The sequence below is a fragment of the Clavelina lepadiformis genome, chromosome 7, assembly GCF_947623445.1.
Source record: "Clavelina lepadiformis chromosome 7, kaClaLepa1.1, whole genome shotgun sequence".
NCBI classification, from domain to species: Eukaryota; Metazoa; Chordata; class Ascidiacea; order Aplousobranchia; family Clavelinidae; genus Clavelina; species Clavelina lepadiformis.
Window position 1 is genome coordinate 10,133,729 of NC_135246.1, and position 22,867 is coordinate 10,156,595.

Sequence of the window (22,867 nt, forward strand, 5' to 3'; positions counted from 1 at the left end):
ATCGCCAAAACCATATCAAACCAGACCACGTCGACGTCACATGCGCATTGGACTGCAACATTTTTCGTCTTTTTAATATCACGCATTGGTGGAGACCTCGTCACACATAAAATGTTCCCGCTTAAAATTGTGTTCCTAAAAGGAAATGACTTCTCAAAAGAACGAAGTAATCGAAATTAGTTGCCTCGACCCGGGATTGAACCAGGGACCTTTAGATCTTCAGTCTAACGCTCTCCCAACTGAGCTATCGAGGCAAGCTTTGGCCAATACGGGGCTCGAACCCACGACATTCGCGTTATTAGCACGACGCTCTAACAAAACTGAGCTAATCGGCCTCGATTGTTTTGGGTCCAAAACAACGATTAATTTCACCATTATTCCGACTTTGAAATTTTTGTTTTATTGAAGAATTTTCTGGCAAATTGAGAATTTTTCTTTCAGCAATCCATTTCTCTAAGTTATCACGGCATATACCTCCCTATTAACGAACAACAATCCTTATTCTTCAAAACATTTTTGTCATCAAAGCGAAAATACACTTTCTGGGCACTCACACGAAAGGTTATCCAGGTAATGTTAAGAAAATGCATTGACCGGGAATCGAACCCGGGCCTCCCGCGTGGCAGGCGAGAATTCTACCACTGAACCATCAATGCATGCACTTTCCCAGACCGGAAATCGAACCCGGGCCGCCTGGGTGAAAGCCAGGAATCCTGACCACTAAACCATCTGGGAGCGGCGATCGATCTTTATTTGATCCAGTAAATATACTTTGACTGAAATCCGGCTCAAGGGATTATGAGCCAATTTTAAAAAAATAGGCTTTTCAATGCAAAGTACATTTAACTAAGAAGCTAGTGTCGTAGAACCACTTCACGAGCCTCCGTCAATATTCGCTTGCAACGAGATCTAGGCTAAGAATGCCTACATTCTCAGTTTGACAGAATTACAAAATAATAACAAACTAGCCCACGTCGACGTCACATGCACATTGCACTTCGACATTTTTCATCCAGTAGATATGACGCATTGGTTGCGAAATCGTCATAAACACAGTGTTTCCAGCTGAAGAAATGTGTTCCTAATGCGAACTGACACCTCAACAAAACAAAGTGAACGAAATTAGTTGCCTCGACACGCGATTGAACCAGGGACCATTGAACATTAAACCAAGAAGCTACTATCGCAAAACTACATCACGAGCCTTCCTCAATTTTGGCTTGCAACGATATATAGGCTAGGAATGCCTACATTCTTAGTTTGGACAGAATCATTTTACTAAAATTTATAAAACAACCACCTAAACTTTACAGCATGTTTTGAGAGTAAAAGTTTCGGACAACTAATCCACGGAAAACAAATTTGCGACTTCTAAATAATTTACAGCTTAGCCTGGACCTGCAATACGCTATCGCCAAAACCATATCAAACCAGCCCACGTCGACGTCACATGCGCATTGGACTGCAACATTTTTCGTCTTTTTAATATCACGCATTGGTTGAGACCTCGTCACACATAAAATGTTCCCGCTTAAAATTGTGTTCCTAAAAGGAAATGACTTCTCAAAAAACGAAGTAATCGAAATTAGTTGCCTCGACCCGGGATTGAACCAGGGACCTTTAGATCTTCAGTCTAACGCTCTCCCAACTGAGCTATCGAGGCAAGCTTTGGCCAAAACGGGGCTCGAACCCGCGACATTCGCGTTATTAGCACGACGCTCTAACCAACTGAGCTAATCGGCCTCGATTGTTTGGGGTCCAAAACAACGATTAATTTCACCATTATTCCGACTTTGAAATTTTTGTTTTATTGAAGAATTTTCTGGTAAATTGAGAATTTTTCTTTCAGCAATCCATTTCTCTAAGTTATCACGGCAATTACCTCCCTATTAACGAACAACCATCCTTATTCTTCAAAACATTTTTGTCATCAAAGCGAAAATAAACTTTCTGGGCACTCACACGAAAGGTTATCCAGGTAATGTTAAGAAAATGCATTGACCGGGAATCGAACCCGGGCCTCCCGCGTGGCAGGCGAGAATTCTACCACTGAACCATCAATGCATGCACTTTCCCAGACCGGTAATCGAACCCAGGCCGCCTGGGTGAAAGCCAGGAATCCTGACCACTAGACCATCTGGGAGCGGCGATCGATCTTTATTTGATCCAGTAAATATACTTTGACTGAAATCCGGCTCAAGGGATCATGATCCAATTTAAAAAAAAAAGGCTTTTCAATGCAAGTACATTTAACTAAGAAGCTACTGTCGTAGAACCACTTCACGAGCCTCCATCAATGTTCGCTTGCAACGAGATCTAGGCTAAGAATGCCTACATTCTCAGTTTGACAGAATTACAAAATAATAACAAACCAGCCCACGTCGACGTCACATGCACATTGCACTTCGAAATTTTTCATCCAGTAGATATGACGCATTGGTTGCGAAATCGTCATAAACACAGTGTTTCCAGCTGAAAAAATATGTTCCTAATGCGAACTGACACCTCAACAAATCAAAGTGAACGAAATTAGTTGCCTCGACACGCGATTGAACCAGGGACCATTGAACATTAAACCAAGAAGCTACTATCGCAAAACTACATCACGAGCCTTCCTCAATTTTGGCTTGCAACGATATATAGGCTAGGAATGCCTACATTCTTAGTTTGGACAGAATCATTTTACTAAAATTTATAAAACAACCACCTAAACTTTACAGCATGTTTTGAGAGTAAAAGTTTCGGACAACTAATCCACGGAAAACAAATATGCGACTTCTAAATAATTTACAGCTTAGCCTGGACCTGCAATACGCTATCGCCAAAACCATATCAAACCAGACCACGTCGACGTCACATGCGCATTGGACTGCAACATTTTTCGTCTTTTTAATATCACGCATTGGTGGAGACCTCGTCACACATAAAATGTTCCCGCTTAAAATTGTGTTCCTAAAAGGAAATGACTTCTCAAAAGAACGAAGTAATCGAAATTAGTTGCCTCGACCCGGGATTGAACCAGGGACCTTTAGATCTTCAGTCTAACGCTCTCCCAACTGAGCTATCGAGGCAAGCTTTGTCCAATACGGGGCTCGAACCCGCGACATTCGCGTTATTAGCACGACGCTCTAACAAAACTGAGCTAATCGGCCTCGATTGTTTTGGGTCCAAAACAACGATTAATTTCACCATTATTCCGACTTTGAAATTTTTGTTTTATTGAAGAATTTTCTGGCAAATTGAGAATTTTTCTTTCAGCAATCCATTTCTCTAAGTTATCACGGCATATACCTCCCTATTAACGAACAACAATCCTTATTCTTCAAAACATTTTTGTCATCAAAGCGAAAATACACTTTCTGGGCACTCACACGAAAGGTTATCCAGGTAATGTTAAGAAAATGCATTGACCGGGAATCGAACCCGGGCCTCCCGCGTGGTAGGCGAGAATTCTACCACTGAACCATCAATGCATGCACTTTCCCAGACCGGAAATCGAACCCGGGCCGCCTGGGTGAAAGCCAGGAATCCTGACCACTAAACCATCTGGGAGCGGCGATCGATCTTTATTTGATCCAGTAAATATACTTTGACTGAAATCCGGCTCAAGGGATTATGAGCCAATTTAAAAAAAATAGGCTTTTCAATGCAAAGTACATTTAACTAAGAAGCTACTGTCGTAGAACCACTTCACGAGCCTCCATCAATATTCGCTTGCAACGAGATCTAGGCTAAGAATGCCTACATTCTCAGTTTGACAGAATTACAAAATAATAACAAACCAGCCCACGTCGACGTCACATGCACATTGCACTTCGAAATTTTTCATCCACTAGATATGACGCATTGGTTGCGAAATCGTCATAAACACAGTGTTTCCAGCTGAAAAAATATGTTCCTAATGCGAACTGACACCTCAACAAATCAAAGTGAACGAAATTAGTTGCCTCGACACGCGATTGAACCAGGGACCATTGAACATTAAACCAAGAAGCTACTATCGCAAAACTACATCACGAGCCTTCCTCAATTTTGGCTTGCAACGCTATATAGGCTAGGAATGCCTACATTCTTAGTTTGGACAGAATCATTTTACTAAAATTTATAAAACAACCACCTAAATTTTACAGCATGTTTTGAGAGTAAAAGTTTCGGACAACTAATCCACGGAAAACAAATATGCGACTTCTAAATAATTTACAGCTTAGCCTGGACCTGCAATACGCTATCGCCAAAACCATATCAAACCAGACCACGTCGACGTCACATGCGCATTGGACTGCAACATTTTTCGTCTTTTTAATATCACGCATTGGTGGAGACCTCGTCACACATAAAATGTTCCCGCTTAAAATTGTGTTCCTAAAAGGAAATGACTTCTCAAAAGAACGAAGTAATCGAAATTAGTTGCCTCGACCCGGGATTGAACCAGGGACCTTTAGATCTTCAGTCTAACGCTCTCCCAACTGAGCTATCGAGGCAAGCTTTGGCCAATACGTGGCTCGAACCCGCGACATTCGCGTTATTAGCACGACGCTCTAACCAACTGAGCTAATCGGCCTCGATTGTTTGGGGTCCAAAACAACGATTAATTTCACCATTATTCCGACTTTGAAATTTTTGTTTTATTGAAGAATTTTCTGGCAAATTGAGAATTTTTCTTTCAGCAATCCATTTCTCTAAGTTATCACGGCATATACCTCCCTATTAACGAACAACAATCCTTATTCTTCAAAACATTTTTGTCATCAAAGCGAAAATACACTTTCTGGGCACTCACACGAAAGGTTATCCAGGTAATGTTAAGAAAATGCATTGACCGGGAATCGAACCCGGGCCTCCCGCGTGGCAGGCGAGACTTCTACCACTAAACCATCAATGCATGCACTTTCCCAGACCGGAAATCGAACCCGGGCCGCCTGGGTGAAAGCCAGGAATCCTGACCACTAAACCATCTGGAAACGGCGATCGATCTTTATTTGATCCAGTAAATATACTTTGACTGAAATCCGGCTCAAGGGATTATGAGCCAATTTTAAAAAAATAGGCTTTTCAATGCAAAGTACATTTAACTAAGAAGCTAGTGTCGTAGAACCACTTCACGAGCCTCCGTCAATATTCGCTTGCAACGAGATCTAGGCTAAGAATGCCTACATTCTCAGTTTGACAGAATTACAAAATAATAACAAACCAGCCCACGTCGACGTCACATGCACATTGCACTTCGACATTTTTCATCCAGTAGATATGACGCATTGGTTGCGAAATCGTCATAAACACAGTGTTTCCAGCTGAAAAATGTGTTCCTAATGCGAACTGACACCTCAACAAAACAAAGTGAACAAAATTAGTTGCCTCGACACGCGATTGAACCAGGGACCATTGAACATTAAACCAAGAAGCTACTATCGCAAAACTACATCACGAGCCTTCCTCAATTTTGGCTTGCAACGATATATAAGCTAGGAATGCCTACATTCTTAGTTTGGACAGAATCATTTTACTAAAATTTATAAAACAACCACCTAAGCTTTACAGCATGTTTTGAGAGTAAAAGTTTCGGACAACTAATCCACGGAAAACAAATATGCGACTTCTAAATAATTTACAGCTTAGCCTGGACCTGCAATACGCTATCGCCAAAACCATATCAAACCAGCCCACGTCGACGTCACATGCGCATTGGACTGCAACATTTTTCGTCTTTTTAATATCACGCATTGGTGGAGACCTCGTCACACATAAAATGTTCCCGCTTAAAATTGTGTTCCTAAAAGGAAATGACTTCTCAAAAGAACGAAGTAATCGAAATTAGTTGCCTCGACCCGGGATTGAACCAGGGACCTTTAGATCTTCAGTCTAACGCTCTCCCAACTGAGCTATCGAGGCAAGCTTTGGCCAATACGGGGCTCGAACCCGCGACATTCGCGTTATTAGCACGACGCTCTAACAAAACTGAGCTAATCGGCCTCGATTGTTTTGGGTCCAAAACAACGATTAATTTCACCATTATTCCGACTTTGAAATTTTTGTTTTATTGAAGAATTTTCTGGCAAATTGAGAATTTTTCTTTCAGCAATTCATTTCTCTAAGTTATCACGGCATATACCTCCCTATTAACGAACAACAATCCTTATTCTTCAAAACATTTTTGTCATCAAAGCGAAAATACACTTTCTGGGCACTCACACGAAAGTTTATCCAGGTAATGTTAAGAAAATGCATTGACCGGGAATCGAACCCGGGCCTCCCGAGTGGTAGGCGAGAATTCTACCACTGAACCATCAATGCATGCACTTTCCCAGACCGGAAATCGAACCCGGGCCGCCTGGGTGAAAGCCAGGAATCCTGACCACTAAACCATCTGGGAGCGGCGATCGATCTTTATTTGATCCAGTAAATATACTTTGACTGAAATCCGGCTCAAGGGATTATGAGCCAATTTTAAAAAAATAGGCTTTTCAATGCAAAGTACATTTAACTAAGAAGCTAGTGTCGTAGAACCACTTCACGAGCCTCCGTCAATATTCGCTTGCAACGAGATCTAGGCTAAGAATGCCTACATTCTCAGTTTGACAGAATTACAAAATAATAACAAACCAGCCCACGTCGACGTCACATGCACATTGCACTTCGACATTTTTCATCCACTAGATATGACGCATTGGTTGCGAAATCGTCATAAACACAGTGTTTCCAGCTGAAAAAATGTGTTCCTAATGCGAACTGACACCTCAACAAAACAAAGTGAACGAAATTAGTTGCCTCGACACGCGATTGAACCAGGGACCATTGAACATTAAACCAAGAAGCTACTATCGCAAAACTACATCACGAGCCTTCCTCAATTTTGGCTTGCAACGATATATAGGCTAGGAATGCCTACATTCTTAGTTTGGACAGAATCATTTTACTAAAATTTATAAAACAACCACCTAAACTTTACAGCATGTTTTGAGAGTAAAAGTTTCGGACAACTAATCCACGGAAAACAAATATGCGACTTCTAAATAATTTACAGCTTAGCCTGGACCTGCAATACGCTATCGCCAAAACCATATCAAACCAGCCCACGTCGACGTCACATGCGCATTGGACTGCAACATTTTTCGTCTTTTTAATATCACGCATTGGTTGAGACCTCGTCACACATAAAATGTTCCCGCTTAAAATTGTGTTCCAAAAAGGAAATGACTTCTCAAAAAACGAAGTAATCGAAATTAGTTGCCTCGACCCGGGATTGAACCAGGGACCTTTAGATCTTCAGTCTAACGCTCTCCCAACTGAGCTATCGAGGCAAGCTTTGGCCAATACGGGGCTCGAACCCGCGACATTCGCGTTATTAGCACGACGCTCTAACCAACTGAGCTAATCGGCCTCGATTGTTTGGGGTCCAAAACAACGATTAATTTCACCATTATTCCGACTTTGAAATTTTTGTTTTATTGAAGAATTTTCTGGTAAATTGAGAATTTTTCTTTCAGCAATCCATTTTTCTAAGTTATCACGGCATATACCTCCCTATTAACGAACAACAATCCTTATTCTTCAAAACATTTTTGTCATCAAAGCGAAAATAAACTTTCTGGGCACTCACACGAAAGGTTATCCAGGTAATGTTAAGAAAATGCATTAACCGGGAATCGAACCCGGGCCTCCCGCGTGGCAGGCGAGAATTCTACCACTGAACCATCAATGCATGCACTTTCCCAGACCGGGAATCGAACCCGGGCCGCCTGGGTGAAAGCCAGGAATCCTGACCACTAGACCATCTGGGAGCGGCGATCGATCTTTATTTGATCCAGTAAATATACTTTGACTGAAATCCGGCTCAAGGGATCATGATCCAATTTAAAAAAAAAAGGCTTTTCAATGCAAGTACATTTAACTAAGAAGCTAGTGTCGTAGAACCACTTCACGAGCCTCCATCAATATTCGCTTGCAACGAGATCTAGGCTAAGAATGCCTACATTCTCAGTTTGACAGAATTACAAAATAATAACAAACCAGCCCACGTCGACGTCACATGCACATTGCACTTCGAAATTTTTCATCCTGTAGATATGACGCATTGGTTGCGAAATCGTCATAAACACAGTGTTTCCAGCTGAAAAAATATGTTCCTAATGCGAACTGACACCTCAACAAATCAAAGTGAACGAAATTAGTTGCCTCGACACGCGATTGAACCAGGGACCATTGAACATTAAACCAAGAAGCTACTATCGCAAAACTACATCACGAGCCTTCCTCAATTTTGGCTTGCAACGATATATAGGCTAGGAATGCCTACATTCTTAGTTTGGACAGAATCATTTTACTAAAATTTATAAAACAACCACCTAAACTTTACAGCATGTTTTGAGAGTAAAAGTTTCGGACAACTAATCCACGGAAAACAAATATGCGACTTCTAAATAATTTACAGCTTAGCCTGGACCTGCAATACGCTATCGCCAAAACCATATCAAACCAGCCCACGTCGACGTCACATGCGCATTGGACTGCAACATTTTTCGTCTTTTTAATATCACGCATTGGTGGAGACCTCGTCACACATAAAATGTTCCCGCTTAAAATTGTGTTCCTAAAAGGAAATGACTTCTCAAAAGAACGAAGTAATCGAAATTAGTTGCCTCGACCCGGGATTGAACCAGGGACCTTTAGATCTTCAGTCTAACGCTCTCCCAACTGAGCTATCGAGGCAAGCTTTGGCCAATACGGGGCTCGAACCCGCGACATTCGCGTTATTAGCACGACGCTCTAACCAACTGAGCTAATCGGCCTCGATTGTTTGGGGTCCAAAACAACGATTAATTTCACCATTATTCCGACTTTGAAATTTTTGTTTTATTGAATAATTTTCTGGCAAATTGAGAATTTTTCTTTCAGCAATCCATTTCTCCAAGTTATCACGGCATATACCTCCCTATTAACGAACAACAATCCTTATTCTTCAAAACATTTTTGTCATCAAAGCGAAAATACACTTTCTGGGCACTCACACGAAAGGTTATCCAGGTAATGTTAAGAAAATGCATTGACCGGGAATCGAACCCGGGCCTCCCGCGTGGCAGACGAGAATTCTACCACTGAACCATCAATGCATGCACTTTCCCAGACCGGGAATCGAACCCGGGCCGCCTGGGTGAAAGCCAGGAATCCTGACCACTAGACCATCTGGGAGCGGCGATCGATCTTTATTTGATCCAGTAAATATACTTTGACTGAAATCCGGCTCAAGGGATCATGACCCAATTTAAAAAAATAGGCTTTTCAATGGAAAGTACATTTAACTAAAAAGCTACTGTCGTAGAACCACTTCACGAGCCTCCATCAATATTCGCTTGCAACGAGATCTAGGCTAAGAATGCCTACATTCTCAGTTTGACAGAATTACAAAATAATAACAAACCAGCCCACGTCGACGTCACATGCACATTGCACTTCGACATTTTTCATCCAGTAGATATGACGCATTGGTTGCGAAATCGTCATAAACACAGTGTTTCCAGCTGAAAAATGTGTTCCTAATGCGAACTGACACCTCAACAAAACAAAGTGAACGAAATTAGTTGCCTCGACACGCGATTGAACCAGGGACCATTGAACATTAAACCAAGAAGCTACTATCGCAAAACTACATCACGAGCCTTCCTCAATTTTGGCTTGCAACGATATATAAGCTAGGAATGCCTACATTCTTAGTTTGGACAGAATCATTTTACTAAAATTTATAAAACAACCACCTAAACTTTACAGCATGTTTTGAGAGTAAAAGTTTCGGACAACTAATCCACGGAAAACAAATATGCGACTTCTAAATAATTTACAGCTTAGCCTGGACCTGCAATACGCTATCGCCAAAACCATATCAAACCAGCCCACGTCGACGTCACATGCGCATTGGACTGCAACATTTTTCGTCTTTTTAATATCACGCATTGGTGGAGACCTCGTCACACATAAAATGTTCCCGCTTAAAATTGTGTTCCTAAAAGGAAATGACTTCTCAAAAGAACGAAGTAGTGGAAATTAGTTGCCTCGACTCGAGATTGAACCAGGGACCTTTAAATCTTCAGTCTAACGCTCTCCCAACTGAGCTATCGAGGCAAGCTTTGGCCAATACGGGGCTCGAACCCGCGACATTCGCGTTATTAGCACGACGCTCTAACCAACTGAGCTAATCGGCCTCGATTGTTTGGGGTCCAAAACAACGATTAATTTCACCATTATTCCGACTTTGAAATTTTTGTTTTATTGAAGAATTTTCTGGCAGATTGAGAATTTTTCTTTCAGCAATCCATTTCTCTAAGTTATCACGGCATATACATCCCTATTAACGAACAACAATCCTTATTCTTCAAAACATTTTTGTCATCAAAGCGAAAATACACTTTCTGGGCACTCACACGAAAGGTTATCCAGGTAATGTTAAGAAAATGCATTGACCGGGAATCGAACCCGGGCCTCCCGCGTGGCAGGCGAGAATTCTACCACTGAACCATCAATGCATGCACTTTCCCAGACCGGAAATCGAACCCGGGCCGCCTGGGTGAAAGCCAGGAATCCTGACCACTAGACCATCTGGGAGCGGCGATCGATCTTTATTTGATCCAGTAAATATACTTTGACTGAAATCCGGCTCAAGGGATCATGAGCCAATTTTAAAAAAATAGGCTTTTCAATGCAAAGTACATTTAACTAAGAAGCTACTGTCGTAAAACCACTTCACGAGCCTCCATCAATATTCGCTTGCAACAAGATCTAGGCTAAGAATGCCTCCATTCTCAGTTTGACAGAATTACAAAATAATAACAAACCAGCCCACGTCGACGTCACATGCACATTGCACTTCGACATTTTTCATACAGTAGATATGACGCATTGGTTGCGAAATCGTCATAAACACAGTGTTTCCAGCTGAAAAAATATGTTCCTAATGCGAACTGACACCTCAACAAAACAAAGTGAACGAAATTAGTTGCCTCGACACGCGATTGAACCAGGGATCATTGAACATTAAACCAAGAAGCTACTATCGCAAAACTACATCACGAGCCTTCCTCAATTTTGGCTTGCAACGACATATAGGCTAGGAATGCCTACATTCTTAGTTTGGACAGAATCATTTTACTAAAATTTATAAAACAACCACCTAAGCTTTACAGCATGTTTTGAGAGTAAAAGTTTCGGACAACTAATCCACGGAAAACAAATATGCGACTTCTAAATAATTTACAGCTTAGCCTGGACCTGCAATACGCTATCGCCAAAACCATATCAAACCAGCCCACGTCGACGTCACATGCGCATTGGACTGCAACATTTTTCGTCTTTTTAATATCACGCATTGGTTGAGACCTCGTCACACATAAAATGTTCCCGCTTAAAATTGTGTTCCTAAAAGGAAATGACTTCTCAAAAGAACGAACTAATCGAAATTAGTTGCCTCGACCCGGGATTGAACCAGGGACCTTTAGATCTTCAGTCTAAAGCTCTCCCAACTGAGCTATCGAGGCAAGCTTTGGCCAATACGGGGCTCGAACCCGCGACATTCGCGTTATTAGCACGTCGCTCTAACCAACTGAGCTAATCGGCCTCGATTGTTTGGGGTCCAAAACAACGATTAATTTCACCATTATTCCGACTTTGAAATTTTTGTTTTATTGAAGAATTTTCTGGCAAATTGAGATGTTTTCTTTCAGCAATCCATTTCTCTAAGTTATCACGGCATATACCTCCCTATTAACGAACAACAATCCTTATTCTTCAAAACATTTTTGTCATCAAAGCGAAAATAAACTTTCTGGGCACTCACACGAAAGGTTATCCAGGTAATGTTAAGAAAATGCATTAACCGGGAATCGAACCCGGGCCTCCCGCGTGGCAGGCGAGAATTCTACCACTGAACCATCAATGCATGCACTTTCCCAGACCGGGAATCGAACCCGGGCCGCCTGGGTGAAAGCCAGGAATCCTGACCACTAGACCATCTGGGAGCGGCGATCGATCTTTATTTGATCCAGTAAATATACTTTGACTGAAATCCGGCTCAAGGGATCATGATCCAATTTAAAAAAAAAAGGCTTTTCAATGCAAGTACATTTAACTAAGAAGCTACTGTCGTAGAACCACTTCACGAGCCTCCATCAATATTCGCTTGCAACGAGATCTAGGCTAAGAATGCCTACATTCTCAGTTTGACAGAATTACAAAATAATAACAAACCAGCCCACGTCGACGTCACATGCACATTGCACTTCGAAATTTTTCATCCTGTAGATATGACGCATTGGTTGCGAAATCGTCATAAACACAGTGTTTCCAGCTGAAAAAATATGTTCCTAATGCGAACTGACACCTCAACAAATCAAAGTGAACGAAATTAGTTGCCTCGACACGCGATTGAACCAGGGACCATTGAACATTAAACCAAGAAGCTACTATCGCAAAACTACATCACGAGCCTTCCTCAATTTTGGCTTGCAACGATATATAGGCTAGGAATGCCTACATTCTTAGTTTGGACAGAATCATTTTACTAAAATTTATAAAACAACCACCTAAACTTTACAGCATGTTTTGAGAGTAAAAGTTTCGGACAACTAATCCACGGAAAACAAATATGCGACTTCTAAATAATTTACAGCTTAGCCTGGACCTGCAATACGCTATCGCCAAAACCATATCAAACCAGCCCACGTCGACGTCACATGCGCATTGGACTGCAACATTTTTCGTCTTTTTAATATCACGCATTGGTGGAGACCTCGTCACACATAAAATGTTCCCGCTTAAAATTGTGTTCCTAAAAGGAAATGACTTCTCAAAAGAACGAAGTAATCGAAATTAGTTGCCTCGACCCGGGATTGAACCAGGGACCTTTAGATCTTCAGTCTAACGCTCTCCCAACTGAGCTATCGAGGCAAGCTTTGGCCAATACGGGGCTCGAACCCGCGACATTCGCGTTATTAGCACGACGCTCTAACCAACTGAGCTAATCGGCCTCGATTGTTTGGGGTCCAAAACAACGATTAATTTCACCATTATTCCGACTTTGAAATTTTTGTTTTATTGAATAATTTTCTGGCAAATTGAGAATTTTTCTTTCAGCAATCCATTTCTCCAAGTTATCACGGCATATACCTCCCTATTAACGAACAACAATCCTTATTCTTCAAAACATTTTTGTCATCAAAGCGAAAATACACTTTCTGGGCACTCACACGAAAGGTTATCCAGGTAATGTTAAGAAAATGCATTGACCGGGAATCGAACCCGGGCCTCCCGCGTGGCAGGCGAGAATTCTACCACTGAACCATCAATGCATGCACTTTCCCAGACCGGCAATCGAACCCGGGCCGCCTGGGTGAAAGCCAGGAATCCTGACCACTAGACCATCTGGGAGCGGCGATCGATCTTTATTTGATCCAGTAAATATACTTTGACTGAAATCCGGCTCAAGGGATCATGACCCAATTTAAAAAAATAGGCTTTTCAATGGAAAGTACATTTAACTAAAAAGCTACTGTCGTAGAACCACTTCACGAGCCTCCATCAATATTCGCTTGCAACGAGATCTAGGCTAAGAATGCCTACATTCTCAGTTTGACAGAATTACAAAATAATAACAAACTAGCCCACGTCGACGTCACATGCACATTGCACTTCGACATTTTTCATCCAGTAGATATGACGCATTGGTTGCGAAATCGTCATAAACACAGTGTTTCCAGCTGAAAAATGTGTTCCTAATGCGAACTGACACCTCAACAAAACAAAGTGAACGAAATTAGTTGCCTCGACACGCGATTGAACCAGGGACCATTGAACATTAAACCAAGAAGCTACTATCGCAAAACTACATCACGAGCCTTCCTCAATTTTGGCTTGCAACGATATATAAGCTAGGAATGCCTACATTCTTAGTTTGGACAGAATCATTTTACTAAAATTTATAAAACAACCACCTAAACTTTACAGCATGTTTTGAGAGTAAAAGTTTCGGACAACTAATCCACGGAAAACAAATATGCGACTTCTAAATAATTTACAGCTTAGCCTGGACCTGCAATACGCTATCGCCAAAACCATATCAAACCAGCCCACGTCGACGTCACATGCGCATTGGACTGCAACATTTTTCGTCTTTTTAATATCACGCATTGGTGGAGACCTCGTCACACATAAAATGTTCCCGCTTAAAATTGTGTTCCTAAAAGGAAATGACTTCTCAAAAGAACGAAGTAGTGGAAATTAGTTGCCTCGACTCGAGATTGAACCAGGGACCTTTAAATCTTCAGTCTAACGCTCTCCCAACTGAGCTATCGAGGCAAGCTTTGGCCAATACGGGGCTCGAACCCGCGACATTCGCGTTATTAGCACGACGCTCTAACCAACTGAGCTAATCGGCCTCGATTGTTTGGGGTCCAAAACAACGATTAATTTCACCATTATTCCGACTTTGAAATTTTTGTTTTATTGAAGAATTTTCTGGCAGATTGAGAATTTTTCTTTCAGCAATCCATTTCTCTAAGTTATCACGGCATATACATCCCTATTAACGAACAACAATCCTTATTCTTCAAAACATTTTTGTCATCAAAGCGAAAATACACTTTCTGGGCACTCACACGAAAGGTTATCCAGGTAATGTTAAGAAAATGCATTGACCGGGAATCGAACCCGGGCCTCCCGCGTGGCAGGCGAGAATTCTACCACTGAACCATCAATGCATGCACTTTCCCAGACCGGAAACCGAACCCGGGCCGCCTGGGTGAAAGCCAGGAATCCTGACCACTAGACCATCTGGGAGCGGCGATCGATCTTTATTTGATCCAGTAAATATACTTTGACTGAAATCCGGCTCAAGGGATCATGACCCAATTTTTAAAAAATAGGCTTTTCAATGCAAAGTACATTTAACTAAGAAGCTACTGTCGTAGAACCACTTCACGAGCCTCCATGAATATTCGCTTGCAAGAAGATCTAGGCTAAGAATGCCTACATTCTCAGTTTGACAGAATTACAAAATAATAACAAACCAGCCCACGTCGACGTCACATGCACATTGCACTTCGACATTTTTCATCCAGTAGATATGACGCATTGGTTGCGAAATCGTCATAAACACAGTGTTTCCAGATAAAAAAATATGTTCTTAATGCGAACTGACACCTCAACAAAACAAAGTGAACGAAATTAGTTGCCTCGACACGCGATTGAACCAGGGACCATTGAACATTAAACCAAGAAGCTACTATCGCAAAACTACATCACGAGCCTTCCTCAATTTTGGCTTGCAACGATATATAGGCTAGGAATGCCTACATTCTTAGTTTGGACAGAATCATTTTACTAAAATTTATAAAACAACCACCTAAACTTTACAGCATGTTTTGAGAGTAAAAGTTTCGGACAACTAATCCACGGAAAACAAATATGCGACTTCTAAATAATTTACAGCTTAGCCTGGACCTGCAATACGCTATCGCCAAAACCATATCAAACCAGCCCACGTCGACGTCACATGCGCATTGGACTGCAACATTTTTCGTCTTTTTAATATCACGCATTGGTTGAGACCTCGTCACACATAAAATGTTCCCGCTTAAAATTGTGTTCCTAAAAGGAAATGACTTCTCAAAAGAACGAACTAATCGAAATTAGTTGCCTCGACCCGGGATTGAACCAGGGACCTTTAGATCTTCAGTCTAAAGCTCTCCCAACTGAGCTATCGAGGCAAGCTTTGGCCAATACGGGGCTCGAACCCGCGACATTCGCGTTATTAGCACGTCGCTCTAACCAACTGAGCTAATCGGCCTCGATTGTTTGGGGTCCAAAACAACGATTAATTTCACCATTATTCCGACTTTGAAATTTTTGTTTTATTGAAGAATTTTCTGGCAAATTGAGAATTTTTCTTTCAGCAATCCATTTCTCTAAGTTATCACGGCATATACCTCCCTATTAACGAACAACAATCCTTATTCTTCAAAACATTTTTGTCATCAAAGCGAAAATACACTTTCTGGGCACTCACACGAAAGGTTATCCAGGTAATGTTAAGAAAATGCATTGACCGGGAATCGAACCCGGGCCTCCCGCGTGGCAGGCGAGAATTCTACCACTGAACCATCAATGCATGCACTTTCCCAGACCGGGAATCGAACCCGGGCCGCCTGGGTGAAAGCCAGGAATCCTGACCACTAGACCATCTGGGAGCGGCGATCGATCTTTATTTGATCCAGTAAATATACTTTGACTGAAATCCGGCTCAAGGGATCATGACCCAATTTTTAAAAAATAGGCTTTTCAATGCAAAGTACATTTAACTAAGAAGCTACTGTCGTAGAACCACTTCACGAGCCTCCATGAATATTCGCTTGCAAGAAGATCTAGGCTAAGAATGCCTACATTCTCAGTTTGACAGAATTACAAAATAATAACAAACCAGCCCACGTCGACGTCACATGCACATTGCACTTCGACATTTTTCATCCAGTAGATATGACGCATTGGTTGCGAAATCGTCATAAACACAGTGTTTCCAGATAAAAAAATATGTTCTTAATGCGAACTGACACCTCAACAAAACAAAGTGAACGAAATTAGTTGCCTCGACACGCGATTGAACCAGGGACCATTGAACATTAAACCAAGAAGCTACTATCGCAAAACTACATCACGAGCCTTCCTCAATTTTGGCTTGCAACGATATATAGGCTAGGAATGCCTACATTCTTAGTTTGGACAGAATCATTTTACTAAAATTTATAAAACAACCACCTAAACTTTACAGCATGTTTTGAGAGTAAAAGTTTCGGACAACTAATCCACGGAAAACAAATATGCGACTTCTAAATAATTTACAGCTTAGCCTGGACCTGCAATACGCTATCGCCAAAACCATATCAAACCAGCCCACGTCGACGTCACATGCGCATTGGACTGCAACATTTTTCGTCTTTTTAATACCACGCATTGGTGGAGACCTCGTCACACATAAAATGTTCCCGCTTAAAATTGTGTTCCTAAAAGGAAATGACTTCTCAAAAGAACGAAGTAATCGAAATTAGTTGCCTCGACCCGGGATTGAACCAGGGACCTTTAGATCTTCAGTCTAACGCTCTCCCAACTGAGCTATCGAGGCAAGCTTTGGCCAATACGGGGCTCGAACCCGCGACATTCGCGTTATTAGCACGACGCTCTAACCAACTGAGCTAATCGGCCTCGATTGTTTGGGGTCCAAAACAACGATTAATTTCACCATTATTCCGACTTTGAAATTTTTGTTTTATTGAAGAATTTTCTGGCAAATTGAGAATTTTTCTTTCAGCAATCCATTTTTCTAAGTTATCACGGCATATACCTCCCTATTAACGAACAACAATCCTTATTCTTCAAAACATTTTTGTCATCAAAGCGAAAATACACTATCTGGGCACTCACACGAAAGGTTATCCAGGTAATGTTAAGAAAATGCATTGACCGGGAATCGAACCCGGGCCTCCCGCGTGGCAGGCGAGAATTCTACCACTGAACCATCAATGCATGCACTTTCCCAGACCGGGAATCGAACCCGGGCCGCCTGGGTGAAAGCCAGGAATCCTGACCACTAGACCATCTGGGAGCGGCGATCGATCTTTATTTGATCCAGTAAATATACTTTGACTGAAATCCGGCTCAAGGGATCATGACCCAATTTTAAAAAAATAGGCTTTTCAATGCAAAGTACATTTAACTAAGAAGCTACTGTCGTAGAACCACTTCACGAGCCTCCATGAATATTCGCTTGCAAGAAGATCTAGGCTAAGAATGCCTACATTCTCAGTTTGACAGAATTACAAAATAATAACAAACCAGCCCACGTCGACGTCACATGCACATTGCACTTCGAAATTTTTCATCCAGTAGATATGACGCATTGGTTGCGAAATCGTCATAAACACAGTGTTTCCAGCTAAAAAAATATGTTCCTAATGCGAACTGACACCTCAACAAAACAAAGTGAACGAAATTAGTTGCCTCGACACGCGATTGAACCAGGGACCATTGAACATTAAACCAAGAAGCTACTATCGCAAAACTACATCACGAGCCTTCCTCAATTTTGGCTTGCAACGATATATAGGCTAGGAATGCCTACATTCTTAGTTTGGACAGAATCATTTTACTAAAATTTATAAAACAACCACCTAAACTTTACAGCATGTTTTGAGAGTAAAAGTTTCGGACAACTAATCCACGGAAAACAAATATGCGAATTCTAAATAATTTACAGCTTAGCCTGGACCTGCAATACGCTATCGCCAAAACCATATCAAACCAGCCCACGTCGACGTCACATGCGCATTGGACTGCAACATTTTTCGTCTTTTTAATATCACGCATTGGTGGAGACCTCGTCACACATAAAATGTTCCCGCTTAAAATTGTGTTCCTAAAAGGAAATGACTTCTCAAAAGAACGAAGTAATCGAAATTAGTTGCCTCGACCCGGGATTGAACCAGGGACCTTTAGATCTTCAGTCTAACGCTCTCCCAACTGAGCTATCGAGGCAAGCTTTGGCCAATACGGGGCTCGAACCCACGACATTCGCGTTATTAGCACGACGCTCTAACCAACTGAGCTAATCGGCCTCGATTGTTTGGGGTCCAAAACAACGATTAATTTCACCATTATTCCGACTTTGAAATTTTTGTTTTATTGAAGAATTTTCTGGCAAATTGAGAATTTTTCTTTCAGCAATCCATTTTTCTAAGTTATCACGGCATATACCTCCCTATTAACGAACAACAATCCTTATTCTTCAAAACATTTTTGTCATCAAAGCGAAAATACACTTTCTGGGCACTCACACGAAAGGTTATCCAGGTAATGTTAAGAAAATGCATTGACCGGGAATCGAACCCGGGCCTCCCGCGTGGCAGGCGAGAATTCTACCACTGAACCATCAATGCATGCACTTTCCCAGACCGGGAATCGAACCCGGGCCGCCTGGGTGAAAGCCAGGAATCCTGACCACTAGACCATCTGGGAGCGGCGATCGATCTTTATTTGATCCAGTAAATATACTTTGACTGAAATCCGGCTCAAGGGATCATGACCCAATTTTAAAAAAATTGGCTTTTCAATGCAAAGTACATTTAACTAAGAAGCTACTGTCGTAGAACCACTTCACGAGCCTCCATGAATATTCGCTTGCAAGAAGATCTAGGCTAAGAATGCCTACATTCTCAGTTTGACAGAATTACAAAATAATAACAAACCAGCCCACGTCGACGTCACATGCACATTGCACTTCGAAATTTTTCATCCAGTAGATATGACGCATTGGTTGCGAAATCGTCATAAACACAGTGTTTCCAGCTAAAAAATATGTTCCTAATGCGAACTGACACCTCAACAAAACAAAGTGAACGAAATTAGTTGCCTCGACACGCGATTGAACCAGGGACCATTGAACATTAAACCAAGAAGCTACTATCGCAAAACTACGTCACGAGCCTTCCTCAATTTTGGCTTGCAACGATATATAGGCTAGGAATGCCTACATTCTTAGTTTGGACAGAATCATTTTACTAAAATTTATAAAACAACCACCTAAACTTTACAGCATGTTTTGAGAGTAAAAGTTTCCGATAACTAAACCACGGAAAACAAATATGCGACTTCTAAATAATTTACAGCTTAGCCTGGACCTGCAATACGCTATCGCCAAAACCATATCAAACCAGCCCACGTCGACGTCACATGCGCATTGGACTACAACATTTTTCGTCTTTTTAATATCACGCATTGGTGGAGACCTCGTCACACATAAAATGTTCCCGCTTAAAATTGTGTTCCTAAAAGGAAATGACTTCTCAAAAGAACGAAGTAATCGAAATTAGTTGCCTCGACCCGGGATTGAACCAGGGACCTTTAGATCTTCAGTCTAACGCTCTCCCAACTGAGCTATCGAGGCAAGCTTTGGCCAATACGGGGCTCGAACCCGCGACATTCGCGTTATTAGCACGACGCTCTAACCAACTGAGCTAATCGGCCTCGATTGTTTGGGGTCCAAAACAACGATTAATTTCCCCATTATTCCGACTTTGAAATTTTTGTTTTATTGAAGAATTTTCTGGCAAATTGAGAATTTTTCTTTCAGTAATCTATTTCTCTAAGTTATCACGGCATATACCTCCCTATTAACGAACAACAATCCTTATTATTCAAAACATTTTTGTCATCAAAGCGAAAATACACTTTCTGGGCACTCACACGAAAGGTGTAATGTTAAGAAAATGCATTGACCGGGAATCGAACCCGGGCCTCCCGCGTGGCAGGCGAGAATTCTACCACTGAACCATCAATGCATGCACTTTCCCAGACCGGGAATCGAACCCGGGCCGCCTGGGTGAAAGCCAGGAATCCTGACCACTAGACCATCTGGGAGCGGCGATCGATCTTTATTTGATCCAGTAAATATACTTTGACTGAAATCCGGCTCAAGGGATCATGACCCAATTTTAAAAAAATAGGCTTTTCAATGCAAAGTACATTTAACTAAGAAGCTACTGTCGTAGAACCACTTCACGAGCCTCCATGAATATTCGCTTGCAAGAAGATCTAGGCTAAGAATGCCTACATTCTCAGTTTGACAGAATTACAAAATAATAACAAACCAGCCCACGTCGACGTCACATGCACATTGCACTTCGAAATTTTTCATCCAGTAGATATGACGCATTGGTTGCGAAATCGTCATAAACACAGTGTTTCCAGCTAAAAAATATGTTCCTAATGCGAACTGACACCTCAACAAAACAAAGTGAACGAAATTAGTTGCCTCGACACGCGATTGAACCAGGGACCATTGAACATTAAACCAAGAAGCTACTATCGCAAAACTACGTCACGAGCCTTCCTCAATTTTGGCTTGCAACGATATATAGGCTAGGAATGCCTACATTCTTAGTTTGGACAGAATCATTTTACTAAAATTTATAAAACAACCACCTAAACTTTACAGCATGTTTTGAGAGTAAAAGTTTCCGATAACTAAACCACGGAAAACAAATATGCGACTTCTAAATAATTTACAGCTTAGCCTGGACCTGCAATACGCTATCGCCAAAACCATATCAAACCAGCCCACGTCGACGTCACATGCGCATTGGACTACAACATTTTTCGTCTTTTTAATATCACGCATTGGTGGAGACCTCGTCACACATAAAATGTTCCCGCTTAAAATTGTGTTCCTAAAAGGAAATGACTTCTCAAAAGAACGAAGTAATCGAAATTAGTTGCCTCGACCCGGGATTGAACCAGGGACCTTTAGATCTTCAGTCTAACGCTCTCCCAACTGAGCTATCGAGGCAAGCTTTGGCCAATACGGGGCTCGAACCCGCGACATTCGCGTTATTAGCACGACGCTCTAACCAACTGAGCTAATCGGCCTCGTTTGTTTGGGGTCCAAAACAACGATTAATTTCCCCATTATTCCGACTTTGAAATTTTTGTTTTATTGAATAATTTTCTGGCAAATTGAGAATTTTTCTTTCAGTAATCTATTTCTCTAAGTTATCACGGCATATACCTCCCTATTAACGAACAACAATCCTTATTATTCAAAACATTTTTGTCATCAAAGCGAAAATACACTTTCTGGGCACTCACACGAAAGTTTATCCAGGTAATGTTAAGAAAATGCATTGACCGGGAATCGAACCCGGGCCTCCCGCGTGGCAGGCGAGAATTCTACCACTGAACCATCAATGCATGCACTTTCCCAGACCGGGAATCGAACCCGGGCCGCCTGGGTGAAAGCCAGGAATCCTGACCACTAGACCATCTGGGAGCGGCGATCGATCTTTATTTGATCCAGTAAATATACTTTGACTGAAATCCGGCTCAAGGGATCATGAGCCAATTTTAAAAAAATAGGCTTTTCAATGCAAAGTACATTTAACTAAGAAGCTACTGTCGTAGAACCACTTCACGAGCCTCCATCAATATTCGCTTGCAACGAGATCTAGGCTAAGAATGCCTACATTCTCAGTTTGACAGAATTACAAAATAATAACAAACCAGCCCACGTCGACGTCACATGCACATTGCACTTCGACATTTTTCATCCAGTAGATATGACGCATTGGTTGCGAAATCGTCATAAACACAGTGTTTCCAGCTGAAAAATGTGTTCCTAATGCGAACTGACACCTCAACAAAACAAAGTGAACGTTATTAGTTGCCTCGACACGCGATTGAACCAGGGACCATTGAACATTAAACCAAGAAGCTACTATCGCAAAACTACATCACGAGCCTTCCTCAATTTTGGCTTGCAACGATATATAGGCTAGGAATGCCTACATTCTTAGTTTGGACAGAATCATTTTACTAAAATTTATAAAACAACCACCTAAACTTTACAGCATGTTTTGAGAGTAAAAGTTTCGGACAACTAATCCACGGAAAACAAATATGCGACTTCTAAATAATTTACAGCTTAGCCTGGACCTGCAATCCGCTATCGCCAAAACCATATCAAACCAGCCCACGTCGACGTCACATGCGCATTGGACTGCAACATTTTTCGTCTTTTTAATATCACGCATTGGTTGAGACCTCGTCACACATAAAATGTTCCCGCTTAAAATTGTGTTCCTTAAAGGAAATGACTTCTCAAAAGAACGAAGTAATCGAAATTAGTTGCCTCGACCCGGGATTGAACCAGGGACCTTTAGATCTTCAGTCTAACGCTCTCCCAACTGAGCTATCGAGGCAAGCTTTGGCCAATACGGGGCTCGAACCCGCGACATTCGCGTTATTAGCACGACGCTCTAACCAACTGAGCTAATCGGCCTCGATT

General features: G+C 41.7%; 66 non-coding genes across 66 annotated transcripts; all 66 read right to left on the reverse strand.

The window, feature by feature from the left end:
• Positions 1 to 181: 181 nt before the first annotated feature.
• Trnaf-gaa (transfer RNA phenylalanine (anticodon GAA)) lies at positions 182 to 254 on the reverse strand. The gene has a single exon. It is a non-coding gene; the product is annotated as a tRNA-Phe (tRNA).
• A 6-nt stretch (positions 255 to 260) lies between these two features.
• Trnai-aau (transfer RNA isoleucine (anticodon AAU)) lies at positions 261 to 335 on the reverse strand. The gene has a single exon. It is a non-coding gene; the product is annotated as a tRNA-Ile (tRNA).
• A 250-nt stretch (positions 336 to 585) lies between these two features.
• On the reverse strand, positions 586 to 656 carry Trnag-gcc (transfer RNA glycine (anticodon GCC)). The gene has a single exon. It is a non-coding gene; the product is annotated as a tRNA-Gly (tRNA).
• A 7-nt stretch (positions 657 to 663) lies between these two features.
• On the reverse strand, positions 664 to 735 carry Trnae-uuc (transfer RNA glutamic acid (anticodon UUC)). Its single transcript has one exon. It is a non-coding gene; the product is annotated as a tRNA-Glu (tRNA).
• An 855-nt stretch (positions 736 to 1,590) lies between these two features.
• Positions 1,591 to 1,663, reverse strand: Trnaf-gaa (transfer RNA phenylalanine (anticodon GAA)). Its single transcript has one exon. It is a non-coding gene; the product is annotated as a tRNA-Phe (tRNA).
• A 6-nt stretch (positions 1,664 to 1,669) lies between these two features.
• Trnai-aau (transfer RNA isoleucine (anticodon AAU)) lies at positions 1,670 to 1,743 on the reverse strand. The gene has a single exon. It is a non-coding gene; the product is annotated as a tRNA-Ile (tRNA).
• Positions 1,744 to 1,993: 250 nt separating this feature from the next.
• On the reverse strand, positions 1,994 to 2,064 carry Trnag-gcc (transfer RNA glycine (anticodon GCC)). The gene has a single exon. It is a non-coding gene; the product is annotated as a tRNA-Gly (tRNA).
• Positions 2,065 to 2,071: 7 nt separating this feature from the next.
• On the reverse strand, positions 2,072 to 2,143 carry Trnae-uuc (transfer RNA glutamic acid (anticodon UUC)). Its single transcript has one exon. It is a non-coding gene; the product is annotated as a tRNA-Glu (tRNA).
• Positions 2,144 to 2,998: 855 nt separating this feature from the next.
• Trnaf-gaa (transfer RNA phenylalanine (anticodon GAA)) lies at positions 2,999 to 3,071 on the reverse strand. Its single transcript has one exon. It is a non-coding gene; the product is annotated as a tRNA-Phe (tRNA).
• Positions 3,072 to 3,077: 6 nt separating this feature from the next.
• On the reverse strand, positions 3,078 to 3,152 carry Trnai-aau (transfer RNA isoleucine (anticodon AAU)). The gene has a single exon. It is a non-coding gene; the product is annotated as a tRNA-Ile (tRNA).
• A 250-nt stretch (positions 3,153 to 3,402) lies between these two features.
• Positions 3,403 to 3,473, reverse strand: Trnag-acc (transfer RNA glycine (anticodon ACC)). The gene has a single exon. It is a non-coding gene; the product is annotated as a tRNA-Gly (tRNA).
• A 7-nt stretch (positions 3,474 to 3,480) lies between these two features.
• Positions 3,481 to 3,552, reverse strand: Trnae-uuc (transfer RNA glutamic acid (anticodon UUC)). Its single transcript has one exon. It is a non-coding gene; the product is annotated as a tRNA-Glu (tRNA).
• An 856-nt stretch (positions 3,553 to 4,408) lies between these two features.
• Positions 4,409 to 4,481, reverse strand: Trnaf-gaa (transfer RNA phenylalanine (anticodon GAA)). The gene has a single exon. It is a non-coding gene; the product is annotated as a tRNA-Phe (tRNA).
• A 6-nt stretch (positions 4,482 to 4,487) lies between these two features.
• On the reverse strand, positions 4,488 to 4,561 carry Trnai-aau (transfer RNA isoleucine (anticodon AAU)). Its single transcript has one exon. It is a non-coding gene; the product is annotated as a tRNA-Ile (tRNA).
• Positions 4,562 to 4,811: 250 nt separating this feature from the next.
• On the reverse strand, positions 4,812 to 4,882 carry Trnag-gcc (transfer RNA glycine (anticodon GCC)). The gene has a single exon. It is a non-coding gene; the product is annotated as a tRNA-Gly (tRNA).
• A 7-nt stretch (positions 4,883 to 4,889) lies between these two features.
• On the reverse strand, positions 4,890 to 4,961 carry Trnae-uuc (transfer RNA glutamic acid (anticodon UUC)). Its single transcript has one exon. It is a non-coding gene; the product is annotated as a tRNA-Glu (tRNA).
• Positions 4,962 to 5,816: 855 nt separating this feature from the next.
• On the reverse strand, positions 5,817 to 5,889 carry Trnaf-gaa (transfer RNA phenylalanine (anticodon GAA)). The gene has a single exon. It is a non-coding gene; the product is annotated as a tRNA-Phe (tRNA).
• A 6-nt stretch (positions 5,890 to 5,895) lies between these two features.
• On the reverse strand, positions 5,896 to 5,970 carry Trnai-aau (transfer RNA isoleucine (anticodon AAU)). Its single transcript has one exon. It is a non-coding gene; the product is annotated as a tRNA-Ile (tRNA).
• Positions 5,971 to 6,220: 250 nt separating this feature from the next.
• Positions 6,221 to 6,291, reverse strand: Trnag-acc (transfer RNA glycine (anticodon ACC)). The gene has a single exon. It is a non-coding gene; the product is annotated as a tRNA-Gly (tRNA).
• Positions 6,292 to 6,298: 7 nt separating this feature from the next.
• Positions 6,299 to 6,370, reverse strand: Trnae-uuc (transfer RNA glutamic acid (anticodon UUC)). The gene has a single exon. It is a non-coding gene; the product is annotated as a tRNA-Glu (tRNA).
• An 855-nt stretch (positions 6,371 to 7,225) lies between these two features.
• Trnaf-gaa (transfer RNA phenylalanine (anticodon GAA)) lies at positions 7,226 to 7,298 on the reverse strand. The gene has a single exon. It is a non-coding gene; the product is annotated as a tRNA-Phe (tRNA).
• A 6-nt stretch (positions 7,299 to 7,304) lies between these two features.
• Trnai-aau (transfer RNA isoleucine (anticodon AAU)) lies at positions 7,305 to 7,378 on the reverse strand. The gene has a single exon. It is a non-coding gene; the product is annotated as a tRNA-Ile (tRNA).
• Positions 7,379 to 7,628: 250 nt separating this feature from the next.
• Trnag-gcc (transfer RNA glycine (anticodon GCC)) lies at positions 7,629 to 7,699 on the reverse strand. The gene has a single exon. It is a non-coding gene; the product is annotated as a tRNA-Gly (tRNA).
• A 7-nt stretch (positions 7,700 to 7,706) lies between these two features.
• Trnae-uuc (transfer RNA glutamic acid (anticodon UUC)) lies at positions 7,707 to 7,778 on the reverse strand. Its single transcript has one exon. It is a non-coding gene; the product is annotated as a tRNA-Glu (tRNA).
• An 855-nt stretch (positions 7,779 to 8,633) lies between these two features.
• Positions 8,634 to 8,706, reverse strand: Trnaf-gaa (transfer RNA phenylalanine (anticodon GAA)). Its single transcript has one exon. It is a non-coding gene; the product is annotated as a tRNA-Phe (tRNA).
• Positions 8,707 to 8,712: 6 nt separating this feature from the next.
• Positions 8,713 to 8,786, reverse strand: Trnai-aau (transfer RNA isoleucine (anticodon AAU)). Its single transcript has one exon. It is a non-coding gene; the product is annotated as a tRNA-Ile (tRNA).
• Positions 8,787 to 9,036: 250 nt separating this feature from the next.
• Positions 9,037 to 9,107, reverse strand: Trnag-gcc (transfer RNA glycine (anticodon GCC)). The gene has a single exon. It is a non-coding gene; the product is annotated as a tRNA-Gly (tRNA).
• Positions 9,108 to 9,114: 7 nt separating this feature from the next.
• On the reverse strand, positions 9,115 to 9,186 carry Trnae-uuc (transfer RNA glutamic acid (anticodon UUC)). Its single transcript has one exon. It is a non-coding gene; the product is annotated as a tRNA-Glu (tRNA).
• Positions 9,187 to 10,040: 854 nt separating this feature from the next.
• Trnaf-gaa (transfer RNA phenylalanine (anticodon GAA)) lies at positions 10,041 to 10,113 on the reverse strand. Its single transcript has one exon. It is a non-coding gene; the product is annotated as a tRNA-Phe (tRNA).
• A 6-nt stretch (positions 10,114 to 10,119) lies between these two features.
• Positions 10,120 to 10,193, reverse strand: Trnai-aau (transfer RNA isoleucine (anticodon AAU)). Its single transcript has one exon. It is a non-coding gene; the product is annotated as a tRNA-Ile (tRNA).
• Positions 10,194 to 10,443: 250 nt separating this feature from the next.
• On the reverse strand, positions 10,444 to 10,514 carry Trnag-gcc (transfer RNA glycine (anticodon GCC)). The gene has a single exon. It is a non-coding gene; the product is annotated as a tRNA-Gly (tRNA).
• Positions 10,515 to 10,521: 7 nt separating this feature from the next.
• Trnae-uuc (transfer RNA glutamic acid (anticodon UUC)) lies at positions 10,522 to 10,593 on the reverse strand. Its single transcript has one exon. It is a non-coding gene; the product is annotated as a tRNA-Glu (tRNA).
• Positions 10,594 to 11,449: 856 nt separating this feature from the next.
• On the reverse strand, positions 11,450 to 11,522 carry Trnaf-gaa (transfer RNA phenylalanine (anticodon GAA)). Its single transcript has one exon. It is a non-coding gene; the product is annotated as a tRNA-Phe (tRNA).
• A 6-nt stretch (positions 11,523 to 11,528) lies between these two features.
• Positions 11,529 to 11,602, reverse strand: Trnai-aau (transfer RNA isoleucine (anticodon AAU)). The gene has a single exon. It is a non-coding gene; the product is annotated as a tRNA-Ile (tRNA).
• Positions 11,603 to 11,852: 250 nt separating this feature from the next.
• Positions 11,853 to 11,923, reverse strand: Trnag-gcc (transfer RNA glycine (anticodon GCC)). Its single transcript has one exon. It is a non-coding gene; the product is annotated as a tRNA-Gly (tRNA).
• Positions 11,924 to 11,930: 7 nt separating this feature from the next.
• On the reverse strand, positions 11,931 to 12,002 carry Trnae-uuc (transfer RNA glutamic acid (anticodon UUC)). Its single transcript has one exon. It is a non-coding gene; the product is annotated as a tRNA-Glu (tRNA).
• An 855-nt stretch (positions 12,003 to 12,857) lies between these two features.
• Trnaf-gaa (transfer RNA phenylalanine (anticodon GAA)) lies at positions 12,858 to 12,930 on the reverse strand. Its single transcript has one exon. It is a non-coding gene; the product is annotated as a tRNA-Phe (tRNA).
• A 6-nt stretch (positions 12,931 to 12,936) lies between these two features.
• Positions 12,937 to 13,010, reverse strand: Trnai-aau (transfer RNA isoleucine (anticodon AAU)). The gene has a single exon. It is a non-coding gene; the product is annotated as a tRNA-Ile (tRNA).
• Positions 13,011 to 13,260: 250 nt separating this feature from the next.
• Trnag-gcc (transfer RNA glycine (anticodon GCC)) lies at positions 13,261 to 13,331 on the reverse strand. Its single transcript has one exon. It is a non-coding gene; the product is annotated as a tRNA-Gly (tRNA).
• Positions 13,332 to 13,338: 7 nt separating this feature from the next.
• Positions 13,339 to 13,410, reverse strand: Trnae-uuc (transfer RNA glutamic acid (anticodon UUC)). The gene has a single exon. It is a non-coding gene; the product is annotated as a tRNA-Glu (tRNA).
• An 854-nt stretch (positions 13,411 to 14,264) lies between these two features.
• Trnaf-gaa (transfer RNA phenylalanine (anticodon GAA)) lies at positions 14,265 to 14,337 on the reverse strand. Its single transcript has one exon. It is a non-coding gene; the product is annotated as a tRNA-Phe (tRNA).
• A 6-nt stretch (positions 14,338 to 14,343) lies between these two features.
• Trnai-aau (transfer RNA isoleucine (anticodon AAU)) lies at positions 14,344 to 14,417 on the reverse strand. Its single transcript has one exon. It is a non-coding gene; the product is annotated as a tRNA-Ile (tRNA).
• A 250-nt stretch (positions 14,418 to 14,667) lies between these two features.
• On the reverse strand, positions 14,668 to 14,738 carry Trnag-gcc (transfer RNA glycine (anticodon GCC)). The gene has a single exon. It is a non-coding gene; the product is annotated as a tRNA-Gly (tRNA).
• A 7-nt stretch (positions 14,739 to 14,745) lies between these two features.
• On the reverse strand, positions 14,746 to 14,817 carry Trnae-uuc (transfer RNA glutamic acid (anticodon UUC)). Its single transcript has one exon. It is a non-coding gene; the product is annotated as a tRNA-Glu (tRNA).
• Positions 14,818 to 15,673: 856 nt separating this feature from the next.
• Trnaf-gaa (transfer RNA phenylalanine (anticodon GAA)) lies at positions 15,674 to 15,746 on the reverse strand. The gene has a single exon. It is a non-coding gene; the product is annotated as a tRNA-Phe (tRNA).
• A 6-nt stretch (positions 15,747 to 15,752) lies between these two features.
• On the reverse strand, positions 15,753 to 15,826 carry Trnai-aau (transfer RNA isoleucine (anticodon AAU)). Its single transcript has one exon. It is a non-coding gene; the product is annotated as a tRNA-Ile (tRNA).
• A 250-nt stretch (positions 15,827 to 16,076) lies between these two features.
• Positions 16,077 to 16,147, reverse strand: Trnag-gcc (transfer RNA glycine (anticodon GCC)). The gene has a single exon. It is a non-coding gene; the product is annotated as a tRNA-Gly (tRNA).
• A 7-nt stretch (positions 16,148 to 16,154) lies between these two features.
• Positions 16,155 to 16,226, reverse strand: Trnae-uuc (transfer RNA glutamic acid (anticodon UUC)). The gene has a single exon. It is a non-coding gene; the product is annotated as a tRNA-Glu (tRNA).
• Positions 16,227 to 17,082: 856 nt separating this feature from the next.
• Positions 17,083 to 17,155, reverse strand: Trnaf-gaa (transfer RNA phenylalanine (anticodon GAA)). Its single transcript has one exon. It is a non-coding gene; the product is annotated as a tRNA-Phe (tRNA).
• A 6-nt stretch (positions 17,156 to 17,161) lies between these two features.
• Positions 17,162 to 17,235, reverse strand: Trnai-aau (transfer RNA isoleucine (anticodon AAU)). Its single transcript has one exon. It is a non-coding gene; the product is annotated as a tRNA-Ile (tRNA).
• Positions 17,236 to 17,485: 250 nt separating this feature from the next.
• Trnag-gcc (transfer RNA glycine (anticodon GCC)) lies at positions 17,486 to 17,556 on the reverse strand. The gene has a single exon. It is a non-coding gene; the product is annotated as a tRNA-Gly (tRNA).
• Positions 17,557 to 17,563: 7 nt separating this feature from the next.
• On the reverse strand, positions 17,564 to 17,635 carry Trnae-uuc (transfer RNA glutamic acid (anticodon UUC)). Its single transcript has one exon. It is a non-coding gene; the product is annotated as a tRNA-Glu (tRNA).
• Positions 17,636 to 18,491: 856 nt separating this feature from the next.
• Positions 18,492 to 18,564, reverse strand: Trnaf-gaa (transfer RNA phenylalanine (anticodon GAA)). The gene has a single exon. It is a non-coding gene; the product is annotated as a tRNA-Phe (tRNA).
• A 6-nt stretch (positions 18,565 to 18,570) lies between these two features.
• On the reverse strand, positions 18,571 to 18,644 carry Trnai-aau (transfer RNA isoleucine (anticodon AAU)). Its single transcript has one exon. It is a non-coding gene; the product is annotated as a tRNA-Ile (tRNA).
• Positions 18,645 to 18,894: 250 nt separating this feature from the next.
• On the reverse strand, positions 18,895 to 18,965 carry Trnag-gcc (transfer RNA glycine (anticodon GCC)). Its single transcript has one exon. It is a non-coding gene; the product is annotated as a tRNA-Gly (tRNA).
• A 7-nt stretch (positions 18,966 to 18,972) lies between these two features.
• Positions 18,973 to 19,044, reverse strand: Trnae-uuc (transfer RNA glutamic acid (anticodon UUC)). The gene has a single exon. It is a non-coding gene; the product is annotated as a tRNA-Glu (tRNA).
• An 855-nt stretch (positions 19,045 to 19,899) lies between these two features.
• Trnaf-gaa (transfer RNA phenylalanine (anticodon GAA)) lies at positions 19,900 to 19,972 on the reverse strand. The gene has a single exon. It is a non-coding gene; the product is annotated as a tRNA-Phe (tRNA).
• Positions 19,973 to 19,978: 6 nt separating this feature from the next.
• Positions 19,979 to 20,052, reverse strand: Trnai-aau (transfer RNA isoleucine (anticodon AAU)). The gene has a single exon. It is a non-coding gene; the product is annotated as a tRNA-Ile (tRNA).
• A 243-nt stretch (positions 20,053 to 20,295) lies between these two features.
• On the reverse strand, positions 20,296 to 20,366 carry Trnag-gcc (transfer RNA glycine (anticodon GCC)). The gene has a single exon. It is a non-coding gene; the product is annotated as a tRNA-Gly (tRNA).
• A 7-nt stretch (positions 20,367 to 20,373) lies between these two features.
• Trnae-uuc (transfer RNA glutamic acid (anticodon UUC)) lies at positions 20,374 to 20,445 on the reverse strand. The gene has a single exon. It is a non-coding gene; the product is annotated as a tRNA-Glu (tRNA).
• Positions 20,446 to 21,300: 855 nt separating this feature from the next.
• Trnaf-gaa (transfer RNA phenylalanine (anticodon GAA)) lies at positions 21,301 to 21,373 on the reverse strand. Its single transcript has one exon. It is a non-coding gene; the product is annotated as a tRNA-Phe (tRNA).
• Positions 21,374 to 21,379: 6 nt separating this feature from the next.
• On the reverse strand, positions 21,380 to 21,453 carry Trnai-aau (transfer RNA isoleucine (anticodon AAU)). Its single transcript has one exon. It is a non-coding gene; the product is annotated as a tRNA-Ile (tRNA).
• Positions 21,454 to 21,703: 250 nt separating this feature from the next.
• Positions 21,704 to 21,774, reverse strand: Trnag-gcc (transfer RNA glycine (anticodon GCC)). Its single transcript has one exon. It is a non-coding gene; the product is annotated as a tRNA-Gly (tRNA).
• A 7-nt stretch (positions 21,775 to 21,781) lies between these two features.
• Trnae-uuc (transfer RNA glutamic acid (anticodon UUC)) lies at positions 21,782 to 21,853 on the reverse strand. Its single transcript has one exon. It is a non-coding gene; the product is annotated as a tRNA-Glu (tRNA).
• Positions 21,854 to 22,708: 855 nt separating this feature from the next.
• Trnaf-gaa (transfer RNA phenylalanine (anticodon GAA)) lies at positions 22,709 to 22,781 on the reverse strand. Its single transcript has one exon. It is a non-coding gene; the product is annotated as a tRNA-Phe (tRNA).
• Positions 22,782 to 22,787: 6 nt separating this feature from the next.
• Trnai-aau (transfer RNA isoleucine (anticodon AAU)) lies at positions 22,788 to 22,861 on the reverse strand. Its single transcript has one exon. It is a non-coding gene; the product is annotated as a tRNA-Ile (tRNA).
• Positions 22,862 to 22,867: the final 6 nt, after the last annotated feature.